This window comes from Sapajus apella, unplaced genomic scaffold (genome assembly GCF_009761245.1).
Source record: "Sapajus apella isolate SASKATOON/1434 unplaced genomic scaffold, GSC_monkey_1.0 scaffold117, whole genome shotgun sequence".
Classification (NCBI taxonomy): domain Eukaryota; kingdom Metazoa; phylum Chordata; class Mammalia; order Primates; family Cebidae; genus Sapajus; species Sapajus apella.
The window spans coordinates 211,249-236,062 of record NW_022437057.1 but is presented as its reverse complement, the minus strand read 5'-3'; the positions used below and the strand labels follow the sequence as shown (position 1 = coordinate 236,062).

The 24,814-nt window shown below is 49.3% G+C and overlaps 1 pseudogene; it reads left to right on the top strand.

Annotated features, from left to right (window-relative positions):
* The first annotated feature begins 1,365 nt into the window (after window positions 1–1,365).
* LOC116538084 lies at window positions 1,366–6,207 on the top strand (annotated as a pseudogene).
* Window positions 6,208–24,814: the final 18,607 nt, after the last annotated feature.

Here is a 24,814-nt window from a genome sequence, read left to right as displayed (position 1 = left end):
CAGCTCCTTCCTAGATGGTTTTTGTCTCTGGCAATCAACCGTGTCAGTTCACATTATAATCCTTACATCAGCATAGGATTTTACAGTTTAGAGGGCTTTTCAATCTCTATGGTCTCAATTCACCCTATCAATAATCCCGTGGCAGAGCTGGTGTAAATAATATCACTCCCGTTTGATGGATGGGAATGTTTATTCATTCCTCTGCTTATTCATTCCATGGACGTTTATGGAACGTGTTTTGTACTAGATGCTGCAGTTCAGATGCTTGGCATACGTGGCTGTGGTGTCACTGCTATAAGTAAGGGGTAACTCTGGGTCAGGGTTCAAGGCCTCTTTGTGCTGGATTCAGTGTGTCTGCACCCCCAACCCTGCTCTCTTGCAGTCTGCACCAGTTACTACCCCTGAATCCTGATACTGAAGCCTGCCTCCAAGAGAGCGTTTCGGCTGAGGCACACCCTTGGGTTCCTCTGCTCAACCTTAGCCACCTGCCGACCTGCTGCTCACCCTTCAGCCCTAGCTCCCCTTCTGTGAGCCCTCCCCCCACCTTGCCCTTCTGTCCCCCTCCCTCGTTTGTGCCTGTGGATCCAGCCCCACTATCACACTTACCACATACTATTGTAATAGTTGATGTACATTCCTGTATGTTTGCACCTGCTCTTCCACCCCTCCACATACATCCCACCTGTATACGAAGCCACCAGACAGGAAATTCAGGCCTCTCATCTGATCCCTGCATCTCCAGAGTCAAGCCCAGCACCCAGCACGGGCTCAGTAGAGGTTGAATGGACAGAGTCATTTTGAGTTGGTCCTTCCTCCCTGAATGATGTTTGGCATCTCATACCCTCTGGATGTGGATGAATGAGAAAGGGGACAGGGAGAGGAAGTGGGGAGGAGACAGAGTTATGAAAAATGGAAGCTGGAGACCTCACCTGGTACCTTTCTGCTTCTCAGGGCAGATTGTTTTAATACAGGATGCCTCTTGTTGATAGATGTTCAATAGCTGTAAAAGGTTTGTGCATAAGAAACCTCCTCCCACACCACCTTCCTCATCTCCCACAGACCCTGGGTCAGGAAATTAGAAAGACAAAAAGCAGCCAGGTGACTTGCTTAAAGGAAATGAAAAAGAATTCATGCTGACTGTGGCTCAAGTGCCTCAGCTGCCTTGTTACTAGGTAATATCCCCACGTAAGGAGAGTCAGTGGTCCCAAAGTTCAAATAACTTGCTCACATTCGCACCACTGGCGGAGATGAAATCTGACCCAAGATCCCCTGGCCCTTGTTGAGGCCCCTGCTTTTTCTCCACTGCACACCTCAAAAGAGTGTGGAGAAAGATCTAGAGGGAGTCTGGGGTGGCCCCATGAGGAGGTGAGATGAGGGAGCTGAAGGCGCAGGTGCACTCAGGAGCACTGTCAATGACCCCAGGCTCCATCTGTACCAGGCAGAAGGGTCTCAGAGTAAAAAAAAACAAAATTACATGAGGACACGTATTAGAGCACAGTAAGGAAGACTTTCTTCAGGACCATTGCAACAGGTAGAAGAATTACAGCAGTGGGGTTTTGCAGTGTGGGCTCTGCAAAAGAGATTGGGTTCAATCTGAATACATCATGGGAAAGTAAGACTTTATATAGCCAGGGAACAGGGTAGGGTCAGCGGATAGAAAATGACTAAGAGGCTTCCACCACCGCCGCCACTGGAGAGTAGCAGCCATGGCTCTGTGCTACCCTGAGGCTGTGGGCCTCAACAAGGGCCACAAGGTGACCAAGAACACGAGCAAGCTTAGGCACAGCCGCAGCCGCAGGCGTCTGACCAAACACCAAGTTCCTGTGGGACGCGATCCGGGAGGTGGGTGGCTTCGCCCTGAACGAGCGGCACGCCATGGAGTTACTGAAGGTCTCCAAGGACAAACGGGCCCTCAAGTTCATCAAGAAAAGGGTGGGGACTCACATCCACGCCAAGAGGAAGTGGGAGGAGCTGAGCAACATCCTGGCCACTGTGAGGAAATCTGCTGCCAAGAAAGACTGAGCCCCTCCCCTGCCCTCTCCCTCAAATAAAGAACAGCTTGATAGAAGAAAAGAAAAGAAAATGACTAAGAGGAACTATCAGGAGTGAGGAGGATTCTGGCTAAATCCACCTAAAAGATTTTTGTTGAAGGCGGGCCTGGGCGATCAGACCTCACCTAGGGGAGGGTGGAAGGTGCCGGACGCTGAGCAGATATCAAAGGTGTAGGGGGAGGGGGTCTTGCTAAAACTGGGTTTTACAAGAAAATTCATAGATGGACCTACGAGAAGGTCCAGGAGCCTGGCAAAGTTTTGATCAAGCAAAGAACCTTTGTCATTAGATACAAATTAGACAGGTCAGGAGGTGGGAAAGAGTGACGTCTGGAAAAGGTTGTGTTGACCCTGGGAAGTGGTAGAGGTCTCTGTAGGTAGCCTCTGCCTAGTGTTTGCCTGTGGTTACCTTACCTGCAAAGCATCCCTGAGCTCAGGAAGATGGACCAGGAGGTGAAGCAGTCAGGGCCATTTATCTTGAAGGGGCCACCAAGGAGGAGCAGATGGGAACCAGTGACAATCCTCTGAAGGGTCCCTGAACCAGAGCTCCACAGCTCTTGTGAGGGAGAGAGTTGCTTTGCTGGTGTGTGTGTGTGTGTGTGTGTGTGTGTGTATGTGTGTGTGTGTGCACGTGTGAAGGTGGAGGTTGTCTGACTCTCAGGAGTGTAAACTGAGCCCTGTTTAGTGTGATTCCCTGGGAAGTTGTCCTTGGCGTCACCGACAGTGCCATCTGTAGTAAATCTCCCTCCACTTCAGCTGGCTCCTGCCCTATATGACCATTTGGGCCATGTCCCCCAACCCCTACAGGGGACCCTGCCAGACCAGCTCTCAGGCAAGGTGATTAACTCGTTTTTCCAGGCAATGACTCATGAGAAAACATCTCTGATTTGTGGGAACATGATGGATCTGGGAGCTGGCAAATGGCCACGGGGGAGGGACAGCCACCTGAGCACAGAGTGCCAGCTCCCTCCTGGCTATAATTTTGCTCAGCAGCAATTCCCATGTAGAGGCTCAGGCTGAGCTTTAGCTGTTCTCCCCAGCCTCTACCAGGATGACCCCAGCACCATGGGCCCTGATAGAAAGACCTGGAGCCAGGTCCTTGAAGGACTCAGGGACTGAGACCAGAATGAAGCAGAGGCCCTGCCCGTGACTTGCCTCCTGAGATGGTGTTGACATTGTTTTGTACTTGCACTCCACAGTGGCTTGTCCCTTCTAGCTAGTGAGATCGTGGTGTGTGTAGGACTCTTCAGAGATAATGAACTGCCTCTTTCAACCATAACTTACAGGCTGGGGAAATACTTGAATTATATGTGGCTTCTTCACTCATTAATTCAACATTTTCTAGGACCCACTCTGGGCTAAGTCTTGTGCTAGGTCCTGAGGACTCAAAGATCTGTAAGACATGGTGTATATGACCCCTCTGGAGGGGTTCACAGTCAACTGGAGGGGAGAAAGTCATAAACAAGCAACCCACGATATAGGGCGGGAAGTGCCATTATAGAGAAAGGGTCCCGAGGAGGTGGGAGAAGAGAGGCAGGAGGGCGTGACTCCCTGGGACTCTGAACAGACTCAGCAGGGAGGCAACACCTGAACTCGTTCTTGAGGATGAGCAGCGGGGCCCTTCTAGGTAGAGTGGATAGTCCGTGCAAAGGCCAGAGGTTGTGAGGCAGAGAAGGAGTCTTAGGAAGACATCATGGTAGGGGACATAAAAAGGAGTATCAAGAGGTGGACCTGTGATCCATTAGGAGAAGCCAACAAGTTTGGACTTCATCACATAGACAATGGAGAGCCAATAGAAGATTTAATTGGGAAGCTGCTCACTGGGCATATATATCACGGGAACAGGGCTTATCTGCTAGGGAAGAGCTGCAGTGCGGAGGTCATGCGGTTGGTGTCTGCAGAGGCAGTGAGATTTAGGTGGAGAAACCTTGAAAGGGCTGCAGACCAACTGTGCTGCCCACCTTGCTAATCAACACTGCAGACCTGGTAAGAAAGTGGAGATGACTCAGCAAACTTCAGTCCCTATAGCTGATTGGAAGAGCAGTGCAGAACGTACATCTTGCCCCATCAAGGGCAGTGCACAGTCATTCACAGTAGATCATGCTCCAGCCAATATATAAATGTGGACACAAGCTCATGGAATTTTAAAACAGGAAGGTTCTTATACCATCTTTTCATTAAGTTTTGTTTTTCCATTGAGTTCTGAGACTAATAATCCTCCTCCTTTCCCCCTTTTCTAATGATCAAAGACCTGCCTTTATTTTAAGGATGGGAAAACTGAGATCCTGAAAATGTACACGAATTGTCCCAGATCCCAGTTGTGGTCAACGGCAGTGTTGGAAGTACTGAAGACACACGTGGGCCTGTGACTCTTTCCGATTATGAAATGACACCACTGCGAAGCACCTAGAGGTGGGGATAGACAGATATGATTGCTTAGGAAACTTATGGAGGAAAACAAAAACCGCTCTCTTCTTCTTCTTGAATTATCTCCATCCCCAGGCCAGAGGTTATTGATTTGTCAGCCATGTTTTCTCAGTTTCTGCAAGATTGGCCTTCACATCCTGGGAAGAGACAACAGGGCAGTGAGAGGAGTGGACGAAACATCTCCTGTCTTTCATTGCTCCCTGTTCCATTCAGGGAACCTGTGTGACTCCAAACTTCCCATCTTTAAAATAAAGGAAGGTCCAAAAGTAGCCTTTGTCCTCTGAGCATCTTAACAGAGGTTTCAGTAGAGGATACTATACTAAATAATGCCGCCCCTCCTTCTTTCTTCCATGCCAGAGAGGTTTACAAAACAAGAAGGAAGCCTTCCTACCTGTCACAGCCAGGAGTCCCTGTTCTGGCTCTCGGCTGCTGCCTTAGGGTAAATCTGTGGCTATGGTCACTGACGTGTCTCTGCAGGTATGTATTTTACATGTAACTCACTAGGAAGGATGAATTCAAAATTTTCTCTTTCACTCCTTCCTATCTAAGGCTGCTATGTTTAGCAAACAAAAACACAGGACGTCCAGTTAAATTTGAATTTAAGAAAAACAATGAATACTTTGTTAATATGAGTATGTCCTAAATATTGTATCATTTGATGTTTATCTGAAACTTCAATTTAACTGGGCATCCTGGTATTTTATGTGACAACTATACCCCTAATATAAGGAAAACGGCCCGTATCCATTTTCTCTGCCTAGAGAGCAATTGCTTATACTTGTCTTTGCTGCGATGCTCTGCTTAGAACTTGTTAAAATAATTGGTCAAAACACACATGTGCCTGGGGAGTTCAGATGCCTGCATTTCTAGAATAGTGTGAGAAATGGAATCCAAATAGCAATACTTCTGATGAGGAATCATCAGCAGTGTATATGTGCCTGCTGCCAGTTCCTTCTTTGACTGGACTGGAAGGTCAGGTGAATGAAAAACAATAGCCAACCACTGACTTCTACCAGAGCCCATGCCATCAAGCACCTTTGCTTTTCAATGGGATTTTTGGTGTTGGTAACCATTATGGTGAATGTGTAATTAGACCATGGAAAACACCTGCTTGAGGCCACGGCTTGTCCCTGCTCTTTAAACCGTGTTTTTACTGATTGAACTATTAATGAGCCACCCATACCAGAGAGAAGAGTCATTCCTCCCCACCTCAGTCATTTAGAACTAATGTAACCCTTTAAAAGTCACAGAGTAACATCACACACAGTGAAGGAAAAAAATCGTCTGTAGACATTACGCAAGATGATGGCAAAAGAGTTTCTGGAATGTCCCAAACTCTAATTGAGGTGGCCTGGGCAATGTCTTGGCAGAGAGAAGTTGTAACTAAGACTGACACATCTTCAGTAGAATTGCATGGTCTCTGAAAAACAGCAGAGTTTGCTGATGGGAATCGTCAGCCTGGAGCCGTGAGATAGGAAACTCACAGAACAAGAATTTGGTAGTGTTTTTCCAGGGCCTTGCAAAGGAAAGAGGCTGGAATCTTTCAGAAATGTTTTGGGACATTGGAAAGGTTGTCACTGATGGAGAAAGGGTAGTTCATGAGACCTCAGCACAGGTCTGGGTGACAGCCCCTCTATGCCTCCACGAACCTCCTTTTCCTTTGCTTTTATTTCAGCTCAAGAAGTGATGTTCTTTTAATACTTTAGCTTCCCTTTTGAATTTGTTTATGGGGTTACCAGTGCTGACTGTGTAGGGTAACCCTCCCTCCCTCCCTCCCTTTCCTCCTTCCTTCCTCCCTTCCCTCCTTCCTTCCTTTTTCTTTTTCTTCTTCCTTCCCCTGCTTCTTGTTCTTTTCCTCTTGTTGTATTATCAGAATACATTAGTCAAGTGGAGTTAATTCTGATTTGTACAAGAGCCCCTTGTGACTTGGTTGTGTGAGCCGGTTCCCTCTAAGGCTGGGAAACTCTCAGAGCTCTGGCAAAATTGAGCTCATGGGCTTGGCATGCTGGAGGCCAGGTCCTGGAACACAGCAGCCACACCCAGGCCTTCTGCTTGGCCTGGCAACACCTCTGCGCTCTCTAGAACTTGGTTAAGAGAACACATGAGTCAACTCTAAAGTTTTGTGTTTTATAACCAATCCTGTTTCATTCCACTTTATGTGAACTCTTATATAATTACACAAAGATCTTCTGTGAAGACAGGTATATAAACAAACAAACGAATGCATCAGTGAATACCAGGTGGATCACACCCGGATGTGGTGGATCATACTCCGTTAAATATTATTCTTAAAATAAAAAAATTCAGCCCTCCTCGGTGAACTGAGGCGAGGGGATGCAGTGTCTCTGTGGCTGATGAATCTGGGACCCCAGCACCACAGATTTGGCACTTCAGTTTGCCTGCTGGACATGCCTTCCTCTCAGCCATCTGAAAAATGGGTCCCACAGCCTTTACATTAAATAGCTATTCACTGCCAGGTTTTTCTTGGCAAGATGCCAATTGGCCAAACTTTTTGTGTGGCTGCAGAAAAGGGGAGTAGCTGTTTGCAATTATAAGTGCATGTGGAGGAGGTACACCTTTTAATCACCTTATACATCGTATATGATCTGTGAAGAAGCTGTGCACAGAGGCAGGGGTTCTTACCCCAGGGAAGTCTGGCTGGCATATCCAATGCCATCACCGCACTGTTCTGGAGATTGTGTTTGCCATGTGGATGCCGAGCCAAAAGGAATGCCTGGGGTGATATCTCAGGTTTCCCTCTTTTGGGTTATATTTTTAGGCCTTATTGCCCAGGTGGCTGACTTTAATAACATAAGAAGGAGGCGATGAATTTCAGGCTTATTCATCCATTTATGAAATAAATATTAACAGAGTACCTGCTATGTGCCCAGCACTATGACCCCTTTCAGCCTAACTGGAAAAAATGTGAGAAACAAACATCTTGTTTTCTGGTTTAGGGGTAAACAACATGTGTTTTGGTAGTCTGGACTGATATCTTGTTGGGTACATTAGAACTGCACACACCATGAGGTCCTAAAGTTGGGAGTGGAGCCCATGCTAGGACAAAGCTGGGAGGGCAGGACAGGAGAGATGTCCAGACCTAGGCAAGGATACAGGATTCTCCCCAACCTCCAAATCCAAGGCCCCAGGCACAGTGCTTGAGTCTTATTATCTACATCACAAGGTTTGAGCCAGGAAAATAGCTGTCAAGGTAAGTGGCTACAATGCTGGGTATGGCGTCAGGAGCTAGAAAAGCTGTAAGAATGAGAGGCGAAGCATCAGATAAAACTGCCAGGATGACACAAGAGAAATATCTCTCCATCCATCCATCCATCCATCCATCCATCCATCCATCCATCCATCGATTCATCCATTCACCTATCCACCTATCTATCCATCTGTCCATCCATCCATCCATCCATCCGTCTATCCATTCACCCATCCATCCACCCTTCATTTATCCATCCATCCATCCATCCATCCATCCACCCATCCATCCACCCACCCATCTACCTATCCACCTACCCATTTATCCACCCATCCACCCATCCATCCACTCATTCATCCATCCATCCACCCACCTGTCCACCCATCCGCTCACCCATTCATCCATCTACCCATCCATTCATCCATCCATCCATCCACACATCCACCCACCTACCCACCCATTCATTCATCCATCCACCCACCTGTCCACCCATCCGTTCACCCATTCATCCATCTACCCATCCATCCATCATCCACCCACCCACCCTCCCACCCACCCACTCATCTATCTGTCTGTCCATCCATCCATCCATCCATCCATCCATCCATTCATCCACCCATCCATCCAGCCAGCCAGCAAATATTCATCAGTATCCATTCTGTGAAATACAAAGATAAGTAAAAGTATACTGCCTACGCTTAAGGAGCTTAGAGCATAGTAGGGGAGAAAAGCAAGTAATATGATTACAAATACTAGCTGAGCTTTGTTATGTTCAATTCGTTTTTGGTTCCAGTTTCCCAAACCCTTATTCCCATGGGGTGGCACAAAGTGGGCCAGGTGTCATCTGTAACTGCTGTGGGTTGCATTACAGGAGAGGAGCCCTAAGCCTAGGGAACCCAGGTATTTCATAATGGAGAGTAAGCTTACCTGCTCTTTGCATTGAAGGGAGACACTATATCTTCTGAGGCTATTTGCTTTGCAAACATTCCTGAAAAGATTGTAACCAAAGCAGTGTCTCTACTCACAAGATGTGCAGAAACATAGGAGGCTCTTGGAAAAGTGCTTCCCAACAATGAGAGGTTTTATCTTTTAGGATGACAGTGTTTTGGAAACAGTGAGAAAAAGATACTGACAGCAGTCCCTAGCCTGGGTATCCAGACAGTCCTTTACCTTCCTCTGCTAGGACTCAATCCTGGGGTTGGTTACCCTTGACAAGGCCAGTGACACAGGTAAGTCCAGAAGAGGGAACAGGGGAGGCAGCACTGGAAACTCTCCTACTGGTGAATCAAAGGCTTTACTTTATGAAAAACATGATTCATCCTATCAGCATCTTGGAGAAAGTATCTAAATAGAAAAATAGTCTGCCCTGGATGGGCATGTGGGGTAGAGGGAGGTATGCTGACTACATTTCAATGTGACAGGCTGAGGGAAGGAAGGACATTAAAATCTGTTGAGAAACTGTAATATGCCAGGCCGTGCAATCATTTGTACAACCTTCATTTCATTTAATGTCATAGGAACTTTAAAAAAATTGTGAGAAAATATACACACCATAAAATTTACTATTGAAATCATATTAAAGTGTACAGTTCAGTGGCATGAAGTTCATTCACGAGGTTGTGCAACCATTGCTGTGATCTCATGCCAGAATATTTCATCACCCCAACCAGAAACTCTGTACCCATCAAGCAGTTACTCCCCATTCCTCCTGCCCCAGCCCTGGAAACCATTCATCTGTTTCTGTCTCTGTGGCTTTGCCTGAAGTCATCATCAGCTTTGATAGAGATACTCTTACTCCCATTTTACAGATGAGGAAGCTGCAGCTCAGAGAAGCTCACCTCCTGTCCAAGGTTGCAGAGGAGGCAGGGGGTTGATGTGACGGGTCTGCAGGAGCTCCCCAGGTGGAAGAGGAAGCTCAGTCAGTCATGTCACCCTCACGTCACCCTCAGGAGCACACTCGCTGTTACTGCATTCAGGGAAGAGGAGGGGGAGTAGGAGTCCTACCCACTGGGCTTGAATCAGAGGAGGCAGGAAGGAGAGGGGCTCCAGGTGGAGAGGGTCCAGGCTGAGGGTAGGAGAGGCCAGTCAGCAGCAGGGCCAGGCCCCACGGTGGTTGGAGACTCTCTTGCTAGAGTGGTGCCTGAGGTCAGGCAGCACCTGCAGTGCAGAGGGAGCTTCTAGTGCAGCGGGCTTCAGCCCACACACCCACATTGAACAGCTTTGTTTACTTGGGTAAGCCCCCTAAGCAGACGCTCTGGGAAGGCAGCCAGTGAGGTTTCTTTTTCTCCAGGGAAACCAGACCTGTCTTTGGCTGAAAGTCTCTCTGGTCCGCTGCCAAGACCTCCAGGCTGTCTCGGGGGCTGAGCGCCTGAGTGAGAGTTCGTGAATGGCCTCGGATCAGAGGCAGCTGCCAACGGGTGAGCTGAGGGAGCCTTTTGTTCATTTCCTGGGAGCCTGCGAGAAGCTGGGGCAGGGTGCTGCCCATCCACTGCAGGCTGGGACCTCAACATTCCCTCCTCCTTGAGCCCCATGGGAGTCACTTTTTGGGCCTTTACCCAAGCTGCTGGAACTCGGGGAGTCCCTTTTCTTGCTGGGGGGTGCATGGTAGGTGTTCGGGGGTGTTCCTTCACAGATTCCTAAAACTCAAGAGGCTCACCATCTCTCCTCTGTGAAATGTGAGCCTTCCCTACCCTCGATCTCTCTGGGAGGCAGGGTGGGGAGGAAAATGTGGGCCCGTCCTGCGTGTCCTAACTCATCCTCTGTAGAGGGACCCTCCTCCTTGAGCATCTCCTTCACCCAGGGTGTGGTTTCCCTTGGCCCTGAGGGTCCTCAGAGGGTTACACATTGAACAAAAAGAGCCCTTCCAGATGGGCTGTGCCATAACAGCTGTCGAGAAGGGCCCCGCCGGTCCCCATGGGCCTCTGGACACAATTGTAACTGTATCTGGCTGTGCCTGACTCCAGTCAGATGAGCTTCGAGGTGAGGCATGTGGCTTCCTTCTGGCAATAGGCTGTCAGGGGTGAATGTGACTCCCACAGATGTCTGTCTGCCTGCCTCCCTCTCACCGGGCCTCTCTGGAAGGAATTTCTAATAGCAGCCTGACCCCGTGGGTGAGCGTGTTCCCTGGCATCAGGATGGTGACCCTACAGAGCCTACTGAGGGGACAGGTGGACACGGAAACACCTGAATGCCTGCAAAGATGGATCCTGGGATGAGTACCCTGTTCTCACTTGAAGCATGGCAGGCACAGAGACAGAACAGGCCTGGTTAACCCAACCCTGTCACAGGCAGCCATGTAAACCTGAATAAATAAACCCCTCTGCCTCGATGAACCCCTTCTCATCTGTAAAAGGGGATAATAAGTTGCTGAGTTGCTGTGAGTCTTAAATGGAGAATGCGTGTGAAATACCTGGAAAATACATAACAAATATAAGTAGTTATTTCAGACACTGACCCTTCCATTTGACAACAACTTATTCTAAAAGAATAAACAGGTTTGACCGGCCCGGTGACTCATGCCTGTAACCCCAGCACTTTGAGAGGCCAAGGTGGGTGGATCACCCGAGGTCAGGAGTTCAAGACTAGCCTGACCAACATGTAGAAACCCCATCTCTACTAAAAATACAAAATTAGCCAGGCTTGGTGGTGCATGCCTATAATCCCAGCTACTCAGGAGGCTGAGGCAGGAGAATCGCTTGAACCTGGGAGATGGAGGTTGCAGTGAGCTGAGATTGCACCATTGCTCTCTAGCCTGGGCAACAAGTGTGAAACTGTGTCTCAAAATAAATAAATAAATAAACAGGTTTATTCAAGGCCCAGTATCTCTGGGTGAATCTGAGCCTGTCCCAGCCTTTCTTGGGCCATTTCTCTAATGCATTCCCTGGTCTGGCCTCTGTTTGACTCAGCAGGGTACCCCTCGCTCTGTTTCTGATTCCCAGTCTTCTCTCTGGGAAGCAGCCCTCGAGCAAGCGCATGGCTCTGTCACTAAAGGCTGCAAGCTGTGTTTTGGATTCCTGAGTGAGCACAGCTGGCTTCCGCTCTCCTTCTTGAGTCTGTTGGACTCCTCACCCTCTCTGCTTTGCTACTTTTGCTTAGAAAGATTGCGCGTGGACGTCTGATCCCTACTGTCCTGTGGCTCAGGAGGCAGAGTTGTAGCATGGTGCTATTAGTGTGCTTCGAACCTAGATGGATGGTTTGGGTTCAAGTGGTAGGTCCACATCAGCTCACTCCACTGGTGACATGGGGCAAGTGTCTTCACCTCTCTGCCTTAATTTCACCCTTTCTGAGATGCGGACATGATCATCTTGCCTGTCTACTTCAGGGCTATGGGGAAGATGAGATGAGCTATAGACACACAGAGGACTCAGAACAGAGCACAGAAGAGGAAAAGGGATTCATGGCTTTTAGTTGTTAGCAAGTCTTTAAATCCTGTGGGTCTTCCTAGATACCATCTGGGCTCGGGGCAAAGCCTGGGTGAGGGGTAGACAGCTATTCTAGTTTCCAGATATGAGAGCTGAGATGACAGCAGGAGAGAGGAAGAAAATGAACATTCCTCGGTGCCTGTTGGGTGTCAACCTCCTAGGTGTTTGCCCTGTTTATTCATTTCCCTTGATGAGAAACTTGTGGGGCCAAGGATGTGTTTTGACTCTACAGCCAAGGAGGAAGCTGGATAAGGGAGCTGAGACACTTTGCCCAGTCTCAGTTAGCACATGATGAGTCAGGGTTCAATACCAGGTATGTCTAAAAAGCCCATTCTTCCCACATTACCTTTCATGTCTTCCTATTGGCTGAAACTGTCAGGTCTGAAACAGGAGAGGGACTGTTATTCAAGACCTATTCACTGTCTCTTTGTTTGGACATATTTTAAGAGCTGCCCTAAGTGATTATGTGACAACCAATGAAGACTAAATACGAGTTGCTCATCGCAAACGTCCCAAACTGCGCTGGCAGCTTTCAGGTCAAGTTGCTAATCTGCTGAGGGAGGTTCTGCCAGCAATCTGTCCCTCAGTTGACCTGGGGACTTGATTGTACATGTCTATTATTCGTGGCCACAACAAAGTTAGAAAGACTCGTGGCTGGCTCTATGACATGTGTCACTTAACATTAACCTGAGCTCTCATTAAAAAGTGTTCCCTACAAGTGAAGACCACTCTCCTTCACAATAAAAGCCATCTCAAAGCTTCTTATGTTTTCTGGGACTTAGACATCTTCAAAAACAATGAATTCTGCAGTTTTCACCAACAGCAGTTCCCCAGGCTTGGGTAGACAAAAGCCTCTAGTAGTTGAGGCTGGAGAAATGGGAGCCTGGAAGACACGGAGCTGGCCCAGGTGGTAGGTGGGAGATGCAGTGGGAGTAGGGGCCTTCTGCTATGGAAATCCCAGGAGACGTGCCGCGCAGGGCAGTCCAGGAAGGCAGTCCAGGTCCGCTCGTCCCTCAGACGTAAAGAGGGGAGTTAGGTGGCTGACACCGCACAGTTGCCGAGAGCAAGCTGCCCCTGTGCGTGGAGAATGAAATCTGGGGAGCAGAGGGATTCAGAGGAAAGTGGAGTCCCAGGCCCCTCCCTGGGGAGCTCTCTGGCGGAGGACTGATGTCAGAGAACACCACTGGAAAGAAAACCTCTGTGTTTGGTTACACAGATCAGGGGCGCTTCTTCTGGAGGCAGACAGAGGAAGGAGAAAGCAACCTTTTATTGTAATGGGGAAACTTCCCCAGGTGCTCATCAATTACCAGGCCAAAGTAGGTGGAAATGGCCCCCCTTATCTTCCCTCTGCAAACCATCATTCCCGCAGGTTTGGAGCAGGCTTTCGAGTCAAGCAGCCTGGCACGCACCTTCCGGCTCCATCACACAAGAGCTGTGGGCCTGGGAACAAACTGAGGTTGAAGTAAAGTACTAGGTATAGTGGTTTGTATGTAGTAGGTGCTCAGTAAATATTAGTTCCTGATCTCATTTCCCTCCCTAGAGAAGGTCACTGGAGGTCCTGCAACATAAGAAGGGATAGAAAAAACAAGCAGATGTAACTGCAAGGTGGGGCGGTGTTCTCAGCGGAGCTGTTTCTAGAACTGTCCAGACAATCAGAGAAACAATGCCCCAGACTGGCCCCCCTCTTCAGGTCAGAGCTGGTCTGCTCAGGGCATGGGGGCTGGCTATCATGAGAACCTGGCCCCACACCGTGATTAAATGGTCTGATCTCACTCTAGAGATCCATCTCCAGGCAGGGGCTGGGAGTATCAAGAGGCATCCAACCCGCTCCTGGAAGTAATCCAGGAATCCCTTGAAGAGCACTGCGCAGGGCCTGGGACCACAGCCAGTGGGAAGCGAAAGCTTTTCTGGATGGTTTTAAAGACCTGCTTTCTCTTTTCTCCTGTGTGTATGAGCCTAAGTCTGGGGGACGCTTGACTCTAGGGAAGGCCCAGTTGTCCTCCTGGGGGAAGGAAAGGTGACAGGTACTGGACATTCTGTTTAGCTCTATTGTGATGTCCACGGTCAATGCACTTTTCTATGCTGTTAAAATCTCAGGAATGTTGGCCAGAGATGTGGTCATTCACCAAAGAATTCCTGAGTGCCTGTACGTGCACGTGTGAAGCACCAGATTGACGTGGGGGAGACGAACGTGACATGAGCCTTCCCCTTAAGGAGCCCCTGATTCTGGAGGACACAGACACGGAAACACTGGAACAGGTGCTCGGATGCAGAATGTACGATGAGCAGGGGAGGTGCCACGTACAGGGGAGTCAGTCACACTCAAGGTCGGGAGGCTGCTCAGAAGTGGTGACAGTTACATGGGGTCTTAAAGGGTGACTTGACGTCTGCCACTGGGCAAGGTGGGAAGAAGATTTCAAGAAGAGGGAACAGTGTGTGCAACAGCAGGAACGCAGGAAATGCTACTCACACCCCAGGGAGCGGCGTATGGTGTGGTTTAGCTGAATATAGAATTCCAGGCAGGAAGGATCCGCAGATGCAGATGGGCAGAGGGAGGGGCAGGTTGTGCATGGCCTGGTGTGTCTTGCTAAGTAGTGGGACTTCATTATAAGGATCATGTGGGATCCTTCTTGTGGAGCACGACAGGATAGGACAATAATAGTAATTATAATGTTATTCTATTTTTTATAAGTGAGTGCTTGCTATGTGCCAGTCAGTTTTTTAAGGGCTTTACTTGAATTAATGTATTAATCCTTAAAACAATCCACTGGGATAGGTGTTCTTAGCCTTCTTTACAGATGAGGAAGCTGAGATACAGGAAGACAGGAAACGGCTGGGTTGGAACCTAAGTTCCTTGACTCCAGGGGGTACTGTCCTTGGAGGCACATTTGTTACTGCTTTTTGCTTTTTGTGTAGTGAAGAAAAACAACAGCATGAAGCCCAGAAATGGACTAGATGCCCTACTCATCTCGGGGATTCTGTAACTCCTGCCCTAGCCTTGCCTCTGAGATGTGGTTTTTACCTAGTGTTTTTGTGTTTGTTGTTGGGAGGAGGAATCCAAGAGGCTTTCAAAGATTCCGAGATCATGAAACAAAAGATTTTTGTCTCTTAGATCCAGATTTTAGATCCAGATTTCAAATAGTTTGCAGTCTTTGCATGGTTGATGTGACCTGGTTAATGTCGCTACTCATTTTCACTGTCAGCTTTCATTCCTGAGAGGCTGTCCGGTGACAGCAGGAATGCCTCTGCATGGGTGGTTCTGCAGGCGTCAGATTAGCCTGGGTGCTGGGGCAGGTGCCAGGCCAGGGCCTGAGTGGCGTCTGTAGTGAAATGCAGCTCTGGCTACCTCCAGCCTCCATCTCTCTTGGGAGATTGAGACTCAATCATGTTAATCTCAAACATACTAGAACATCCTAGACAGGAGGTTGCTTTTTTTTTTTTTTTTTTTTTTCCTTTTGAGACAGGGTCTCCCTCTTTCATCCAAGCTGGAATGCAGTGACGAGATCATGGCTCACTGCAGCCTTGACCCCCCAGGCTCAAGCAATCCTGCCTCAGCCTCCTAAGAAGCTGGGACAGCAGATGCGCACCACCATGCCCAGCTAATTTTCTTTACTTTTTTGTAGAGCTGAGGTCTAGGTTGCCAAGGCTGGTCTAGAACTCCTGGACTTCAGCAATCCTCCTGCCTTGACCTCCCAAAGTGCTGGGATTACAGGCATGAGCCACCATGTCCAGCTGGCAGGAGGTCTTGACATCCCTGTTTTTCAGACAAGGAAACTGAGGCTTGGAGAGGTGAAGTCTTGCTCAAAATCATACAGCGAATAAAGGACAGAGCTGGAGTCTGAAGCCAGTCTGACCAACTGTAAAACTCAAATGCTGTCCCGACACCATTCAGTCCTGTGAGGTAAGGATTATCATCCTTGTTTCATAGATGAGGAGACAGAGGCTCAGAGAGGGAGAGTCATGTTCTTGAGGTCACACAGCAAGTCCATTGCAGCAGTGGGGCTGGAGCCCAGCCTCTCGGGATCCAAGGGCTCCAGGACAACCTTTCATCCTGGCTCAGTCATTTGACTGCCCTCTGAGGAGGTCACAGGCCTTGGGATGAGGGGAACCTTCTGTTCTCCCTTCCCTGATTCTGGACCCCAGTGCCTGCTTCCAGCTCTGTGGAGCTGGCAGACAGAGGAATGAGGAGGGACATGGCTGTCTTTCCTGCCCCTTTGTCCCATGTTCTGGGGCCCTGACTCTGCAATACCAGGGTGATTGCTGACTTGAAAATAAGGAGGCTGGGTCACGTCGTTGTGTCACTCTCTTGACCTTGGGCAAGTCACTGATTTTTAAAGGACATCCTCACCGCAGTGAGGATGCGGTGAGGGGAAGGCTTTGGCACCAGCCTGGGGTTGTATGACCACATGGGGCAATACGACTATTATTGTCTTTCTGTTGTCTTCCTCCTGCTCAGTGGCCTGCCCTCAGTGCATCTGCTTGTCTGCAGCCCCAACCAGTGTGGAAGGCCACCTAGCAGGCTGCTCTGGACCAGACCCTCAGTGGGCTGCCCCCAGGTGGCTGGTCTGGCCTGCTAGACCACATTTCTCACGGCTCTTCTGCCCTCCAGCCCTCCCCTCACTGAGCACTCTGCCCCCACCCTGCTTAGGGGAGCGTCTGTGACCCCCAGAACTGGCTTCTGTGCTTCGTCCTCCAGGGGAAGATTCCAGAGCAGACAACCCAGCTGCCTTTGTGACTGAAACTGAGAGTAAATGAAGGGATATTTATGGAGTCTCTGCAACTTGCCAGGTGCTTTCAATATGCAACCCTCCCTGCAGCAGCCCGGAGAATGTGATCTTGAGTTTACTTTTGATGAAAGGAAGGCTCAGAGGGGCCACCCGCCTAAGGGCATGCAGCTGGAATTCGGGGAGCCAGGGCTCCAGTCTCACTGTCTCATTCACTCCGAAGCCAGGCCCCTTTCCTCCCTCCCACTCTGCATGCGGGAGCTCCATGGGGCAGGGGGTGGGGAGGAGGGGAGTGGGCTGCTGCCCTGAGGGCAGGTCCTTCAGGTCCTTCTGACCACCAGTGCCCTCTGGCTGGCTGTCCAAAAGGTGGAGCCAGGACTGGCAGCTTGGGCTCTGAGGGCTGCCTTTTCCTCCCGGCTGCCAGGGAGTTTCCAATCATCAGAAGAAACAGACTCTGGGAACAGCTCTGTCACCTGTCCCAACTCTGTCCCAGCCTCTGAGTGACCAGAGCCCAGATGCCCTTGCCCACCCTAGGCTATCCCTAAGCACAGGTGAGCCTGAAGGAGGCTCCCTGCTGGGCATAGGTGAGGGTCTTTGCCTTCTGGGCAGCAATCTGACTGCCAGGGGACAGCCTCTTAGGTGGGTGGGAAAAAGCTCTGTACCTGGGGTCACAAATGTGGCTTCTGGCCCTGCACCAACAAGGACCAAGGAGTGATTTTGGATAGGTCTCTTCGCCTCTGTAAGCCTTGGTTTCTTGGTCTATTAAACAGGATCCTAATCTCTCCTCACTGAGGTGTGGGAGGGAAAGTGAGTCAAGGCGTGCAAGTGCTGGAGACCGAAAGCCCTGGGCAGGACCTCCTCCATAATTTGCCAAGTTCAGTGCAAACATGAAAAGGTGGGGCTGGGCGTCCTGGCTCACACCTGTAATCCCAGCACTTTGGGAGACTGAGGCAGGTAGATCACTTGAGGTCAGGAATTCGATACTAGTCTGGCTAACGTGGGGAAACCTGTCTGTACAAAAAATACAAAAATTTAGTTGGGTGTGGCGATGCTGCCTGTAGTCCCAGCTACACGGGAGGCTGAGGTGGGAGGATGGCTTGATCTGGGAGACGGAGGCTGCAGCGAGCTATGATCGCGCCACAGCACTCCAGCCTGGGCGACAGAGCCGTTCAAAAACACGTAATAACAACATACGTAAAATAAATACAATAAAATGTAAATAAAAAATAAAAATGAAAAAGTGGGTCCCCTTGTTGACAAATTGTGAATTTCAAGGCCATGGTGACAGAGGGCTAAAGCAGGCTCAGGGTCGCACGCGCTGAAGCCGGCGCTGCGCTGGGGTCCGGAGCCGTGGAGGGTCCTCTCAGGGCCGGGTCCTGAGAACCACGCGGCGGACCCAGGTGCATTCGGCGGGCGCCGGCTCCATCTAGCGGCCCGATGGCGAACAGCACGCGCCGCTCAAACCGAGGTGGCCTTGGGGCGCCTTAGACTCACAGCCGCGGGTCGTTTTTCATCCGTCTCCATCGGTCACCACGTTCTCTCCATGGTCCCCCAGGGTCTCTCACATTGCTCCTGCTCCGTCGTGAGTATTTTGGTCTACTCACTCACTCACTCTCCTCGTGGTGGTCCCGCAGGGCGGTGCGGTTCCCGGAGGTTCCCACAGTCCCTCCTGAGCTGTTCTCTTGGGGTCTCTCGAGGCACCCAGTCTGCAGCGCCATCTCACAGCACCACCTCCTCGGAGCCCTTCAGTGGCTCTCGGCCCTGCCGGGCAGGCCCGTTTGCTTCGCCCGGCATCCCAGCCCACCTGTCCACCCTGCCTCGTCCCCTTGTGGTCCCGGCCCCGCCCGGCCCCCCACCCGACTCTGCCAGCCTTTCCTTTCCTGCCTGCCTTCCTCCCCGCCCACCTCTGACAGGAAGCCTTCCAGGATTACCAGAACCCCCTCCCTTTGTGTGAACAGCAGTGGGGAGGTGTGGGAGACAAAACGTCTCTGTTGGAGGTAGCCAGGTTAGGGGTGCGCAGAGAATGGGCTTTGGGACTGGACCTGCTGACCTGAAACCTGTCTCTATCACTTCTCAGTAGGTTTCCTTGTGGATAAAGTGGGGATGTCAAATGAAACAGGATTTTTTTCTTGGTGAGAATTACATTAGATAATTTATATTAAGCATTCAGACTGGTGCCTGGTTCATTATAAGCACCAAATAAACGTTGCTATGATCATTATCATTATCATTATTAAGTTCTGTACCCATTCATTACTGGCCGTGTGACCTCAGGCTGGTGCTTTTACCTTATTGAGCTCTCCTTGTCTGGAAAAGGGGGAGATATTTCTATTCCTATGTCAGAGGGTGCTCGTGATAGTACATGGGGTGCTGTTCGTAGGTGCTGGCAGTAGGATTTTTTTCAGAAATGCTGTCCCTCTCTCCACCCTGCCTTAACCACTCATCAGAGTGTCCTTGCACAGTCCTTGGTTTTCCAGGATTATCTAATTTTGGTACAGCTTTATTTTTTATTTTATTTTATTTTGAGACAGAGTCTCATACCCTGTCGCCCAGGCTGGAATACAGTGGTAAGATCATGGCTTACAGCAGCCTTTACTTCCTGGGCTCAAGCCATCCTTCTCCCTCAGCCTCCCGAGTGGCTAGGACTACAGGTGCGTACCACCACACCCAGCTAATTTTCTTCAATTTTTGTGGAGACAGTGTCTCACTATGTTGCCCAGGCTAGTCTAGAACTCCTGGGCTCAAGTGATCCTCTCATCGTGGCCTCCCAAAATTCTGGGATTACAGGTGTGAGCCACTGTGGCCAGCCTGATACAATTGTTAAACTTCTGTGTTTCCTCAACCAAACATTAACACCCCGAAGGACATATGTTTTTTATTTGTTTGTTTTTGAGATGGAGTCTTGCTCTATTGCCACGCTGGTGTAAAGTGGTACAATCTCAGCTCACTGCAACCTCTGCCTCCTGAGTTCAAGTGGTTCTCCTGCCTCAGCCTCCCGAGTAGCTGGGGCTACAGGTGTGCGCCACCACACCCAGCTAATTTTTGTATTTTTAGTAGAGACGGGGTTTCACTATGTTGGCCAGGATGGTCTCAATCGCCTGACCTCATGATCCGCCCACCTCGGCCTCCCAAAGGGCTGGGATTACAGGTGTGAGCCACCGTGCCTGGTCCATATTTTAGTTTTAATGAATGTATTAGTCGAGGGTCTCCAGAGAAACAGAACAGGGTGTGTGTGTGTGTTTCTGTGTGAGAATGTGTGTGGAGAAAGAGACAGATGGACAGACACATCCACAGACTGATTTATTTTAAGGAATGGGTTCATGTGATTGTGGAAACTGGCAAGTCTAAAATTGAGATCCAGGGAAGAATTGATGTTGCAGTCCCGAGTCATGTGTCAGCCTGGAGGGAGAATTCTCTCTTCCCTGGGGGACTTCTGTCCTCTCAATTGAGGCCTTCAACTGATTGGATGAGGCCCACCACATTATGGAGGATGGCTTCCTGTCCTCAGAGTCTTGGGTTTAAATGTTAATCTCAGCTGAAAAATACCTCCACAACAATGCTAAACAGACCGATGTTTGACCAAAAACTGGTTACCATGGCCTTGCCACGTTAACACATAAAATTCACCATCATAGTGGGCTGGCATTTACTACAAAGGAACTTTATCTCCTTTATTCATTCCTCCTCTACCTCCCCTTCCACCTCCCTGCTTCCTTCTTCCCTCCTTTTACTTTCTTTCTGGACCACAGCAAGTTTAGTGCCCTTTCTTGCTCTTCTGTATAGAATCCGCAATAGTCTGTTTTTCCCCGGCTCTCCCCCAGCACTTGCCTATTCTGTGTCATTGTGGACAGTGAGGGGCTGGGCAGGCAGTGGGTTGGAGTGGATTGCATACTCTCCGTTCCTAAACCCCTGCCTCAAAATCCTTGCCTGCCTTGAGGCGTTCTCATGAACACCAGCCGAATGTAAAAGGTGACACAGGATTGTGGTCCTCCGTCTCTTGCCTGCACTAGTCTGGAAAGGGGTCCTGACTGGGCTTTGGGATGAGGGTAGAAGGGGTAGACTGGAGTTGGCAGGCTTCCTGCTGGGAATAGAGAGGGATGCGATGTAGTCGGAGAAACGTGGCTGGGAATAAAGTGGCCAGAAGAAACACCAGAGGGTTGGACAATGGGGCTTATTAACGGACAGTGTCAGGTTGCAAGTTACAGAAAATCCAACTAGAACTGCCTTTAAAAAATTAATTTTGGCCTGGCGTGGTGGTTCGCACCTGTAATCCCAGCACTTTGGGAGGCCAAGGTGATCAGATCACCTGAGGTCAAGATGAGACCAGCTTGGCCAACATGGTGAAACCCTATCTGTACTAAAAAGACAAACATTAGCCAGGCGTGGTGGCGCACACCTGTAATCCCAGCTATTTGGGAGGCTGAGGCAAGAGAATTGCTTGAACTCGGGAGATGGAGGTTGCAGTGAACCAAGATTGCACCACTGCCCTCCAGCCTGGGCAACAGAGCGAGACTTTGTCTCAAAAAAAAAAAAAAAGTGCACTTCTTGATATTTATGGATATGTGCAATAAGCACTAGAAGTAAGTGTAACTTCCGATGAAGCTTGATCAGCAGTTCAGTGACATCAGCAACCCATTCTGTCATCCCTCTGCCTTGATCATGGTGGTCTCTTAGGTCATTTCTAGCTTGGCTTCCCTACAGATTACATAATGGTGCCTATAGTTTGCAGGGCTCTGTGGTTTTCATTCATGTCCAGCAGGACAATGAGCAACTTTCATTGTTCTCAGTAAAAACCCTAACATTCCATGCTATTTGCATGAACTTAGGTTTTAAGCCTATTCCTAAAATTTCACTATGGCCAGAGGCAATGGGGGTAACGATTGGCTTAGCCTTAGTCCCTATGTTTTATTCTAGAACTGGGACCCGTAGCATCTCATGGGTCTTCAGAATCCTACCTAGTGGGACTGGCTGCCTCTAGGGCTCCCCCAACTGTTCGAGTTCTGAGCTTTCTTGGTCCCCATAAGGCAATGGAGCAGAGTGCAGGGCTAGCTGAGGTCTGCCAGTTAGGTTGAGCCTCATTTTGATGTGGAAGGACATGCTTATTTCAGCTCCTCTAAGAAACCCATATGGCCATCTTTGCACATGTCCTTGGCATGAGTCCTGTTACAGGAGGAGTAATTTGGCTCAGATTTGTGGGTTTGTTTTCATTGGTTTTTACTAATAGTTTTCATAGCATCTGCTTCCTAACACCTTCTGGTGTTTGTATATCATCAGAGCTAGTTTTAGGAATAGGTGGAGTATGGTCTTTATGCACTTTAAGAAATAAAGCTGGGCATGGATTTGGGAGCTTGGCAGACTTTTAGGCCCACTTCCAGCTGTTTATGTAAGTCCTTCTATGACTCCGGGCATCCTTTTTTTTCATCTGAAAAATAGGTGCCTTGGATACCTGCCCCACAGGGTTGTCATGAGACTGGAGAAAGATGTTGTCCATGGAGAATCCCCTGATTCAAGTCATGTCAAGCTCAGTGGTCTGCTCTTCAGGGAAGCCTTACTCTCCACCCCCCAAAGTAGCCCATGGCCACCCTGCACACTCTTTATCATGTCACACATTTATTCATGCCATTTCATCTAAAATCATTTCATTTCATGTCCATTTCCTCTTGTTAGAATATGAAGTTTATGAAAGCAGGACATGTGTCTCTCTTATTCATCATTAGTTACTGTTGTGAGCAACTGGGGCTCAGTCCCCACAGGGAAGTCTAGGAGATGATATAGAAGAGACCTCAAAGTTCTTACTACTGAGAGGGATCTGGGGTATTTGTCCACCAACTCTCATCATTCATTGGTCAAGGACTTCTCCTAGGAGGTGTTGATGACTCGATTCTTTGATCTGACATATCCACAGCAGAATGGGCCTATGTCTTAGTTGACTTGTGTAGATAAGGAGTACCCAAGGCCAAGTACTTTACAAAGAAAAAAAGACTCATTTGGCTCATGTTTCTGGTGGCTGGAAAGTTCAACTGGGCATCTGCATCTGGGGAGGGCTTCAGGCCGCTTCCACTTGTAGAGGAAGGTGAAAGGGAGCTGGGTATGCGGAGATCACACGGTGAGAGAGGAAGTGAGGGGTGGTGGCGTCAGGCTCTTTACCAGCCACCTCTTGAAGGAATTAACAGGGTAAGAACTCACTCAGCCCTGAGGGAGGGCCTTCATCTAGTCCTGGGGGATCTGCCCCCATGACCCAAACACCTTCTCTTAGGCCCTACTTCCAGCAATGGAGATCAAATGTCAACGTGAGGCTTAGAGAGTCAAATACCTAAAATGTGGCGAGCGGGCTGTCATGGACAGATCCTGTGATTGTTAGAGCTGTAGACAAAATCTCTTGGGTGACTGCAGTTGGCAGCACTTGAGTCTACCTGCATGGTGATGGTGGGCGCCAAGGGGATCGGGCAAAGTGGCCGCAGCACCTGCTGCACAGTTGAGTCCCCATCAGCAGGCGTGATGGTAAGAATTTGTTGGATGGTTCAAAATGAGCAGGGTCCCTCCAGGAACACAAGTTAGAGATGAGGCCAATGCCCTCTCATTGCTGCAACATGTCCTTTCCCCGCTGCCCATCAGGGCAATCATCTCCCTTCCTGTTGTTTATCCATCGGAAGACTAGTTTTAAAACTTCCCTCCACATGCATTCTCTCTGAATATCCCAGCTGCTGATTTTCCTCTCAGTGTTAAGTGCCAGGACTGATGCAGGTGAATTACTCATGGTCTGGTTAGCACAGGGAGAGGGGTACCAGTCCTTCCTCTATTCTAGAGCAGGGGTTTGCAGTCCTAGGTGTACATTGGAATCACCTGGTGAGCCTTTAAAGCGCACTGATGAGAGTTGTCTCACCAGGGCTCCACTTCCAGATGCTCTGAGGCAATTCATTTGGGATAAGGCACAGGCATTTGGCACTTCAAAAAAAATTCTCCTTCTCTGCTCCCTGGGTGATTCTGACATGCAGGCAGCGGGGAAGGGAACCACTGATCTAGACCTTACATAGGCACCTGACACAGGCTCCTGAAGAGGTCAGAGGTATGTCTAGCTTCAGAAGCAGCTGATCTAGCAGATAAATGATGTCATCAAGGGCTCAGTTTCTGCTTGCTTCGTTGTTTTTTTTCTTCTCTCTGTCTTGCCTTATGTGATGTCTGTCTTATTAAATCTCTGATTATTAGATAAACTCTCATAATTCCTAAATAGTTACCAGCAGGTCCTAGGGCTATGTGCATTCTCATTCATGTCTGGTAAAGGAGAATATCTTTGTCTCATTATTCCTGGCACAAATTTGGAGATTCATGCCATTTGAACTAGTGTGGGTCTTAAGCCTATCCCTGAATTGATCCTTGTGGCTGGGGGATGGTTCAGACCATGCACTTCACGCCCAGCTCTAGATGTGTCCGTTCCCCACTTAGCCCTGTGTGCCCAATACACTCACCTGGGTGGCTTCTAAAGAATTCTGATGCTGAGGTCCCCCCTTCAGGGATGTTCCTTCAATTGGTCTGCCATGGCAGTCAGGCGCTAGCATTTTTCAAAGTTCCCAGGTGATTCTGATGTGCAGCCAGGGCAGAGAACACTGGCATAGACATCATACAGCCTCAAGACGCAGGTTAAGACCCCATATGGGAAGAATCTCGAGGACAGATCTCCTGGGTCTAAGTGGATGCCTTGCTGGGGACCAGTCACATGCCCAAAAGCCTTAGGGGACCACCTGGCTACATGCAGGAAGCCCAGAGGAACAGATCTGAACTGTCCAACAAACCTCATCATCGCACCTACAATTTCCAACCATGAGAGGCAGCAGCCAATGGCCATCTGAGTGGGATGTGCCATGAATGCAGGAGGTTTGGTGGCCTGCCCCTACCAGTGACCATGGCTGCTGAGATATTCCCCTTTTCTACATCTGTTTCCCCATCTGTTACACAGGCTCAGAGGATACTGATGCCTCTCTGAACTGA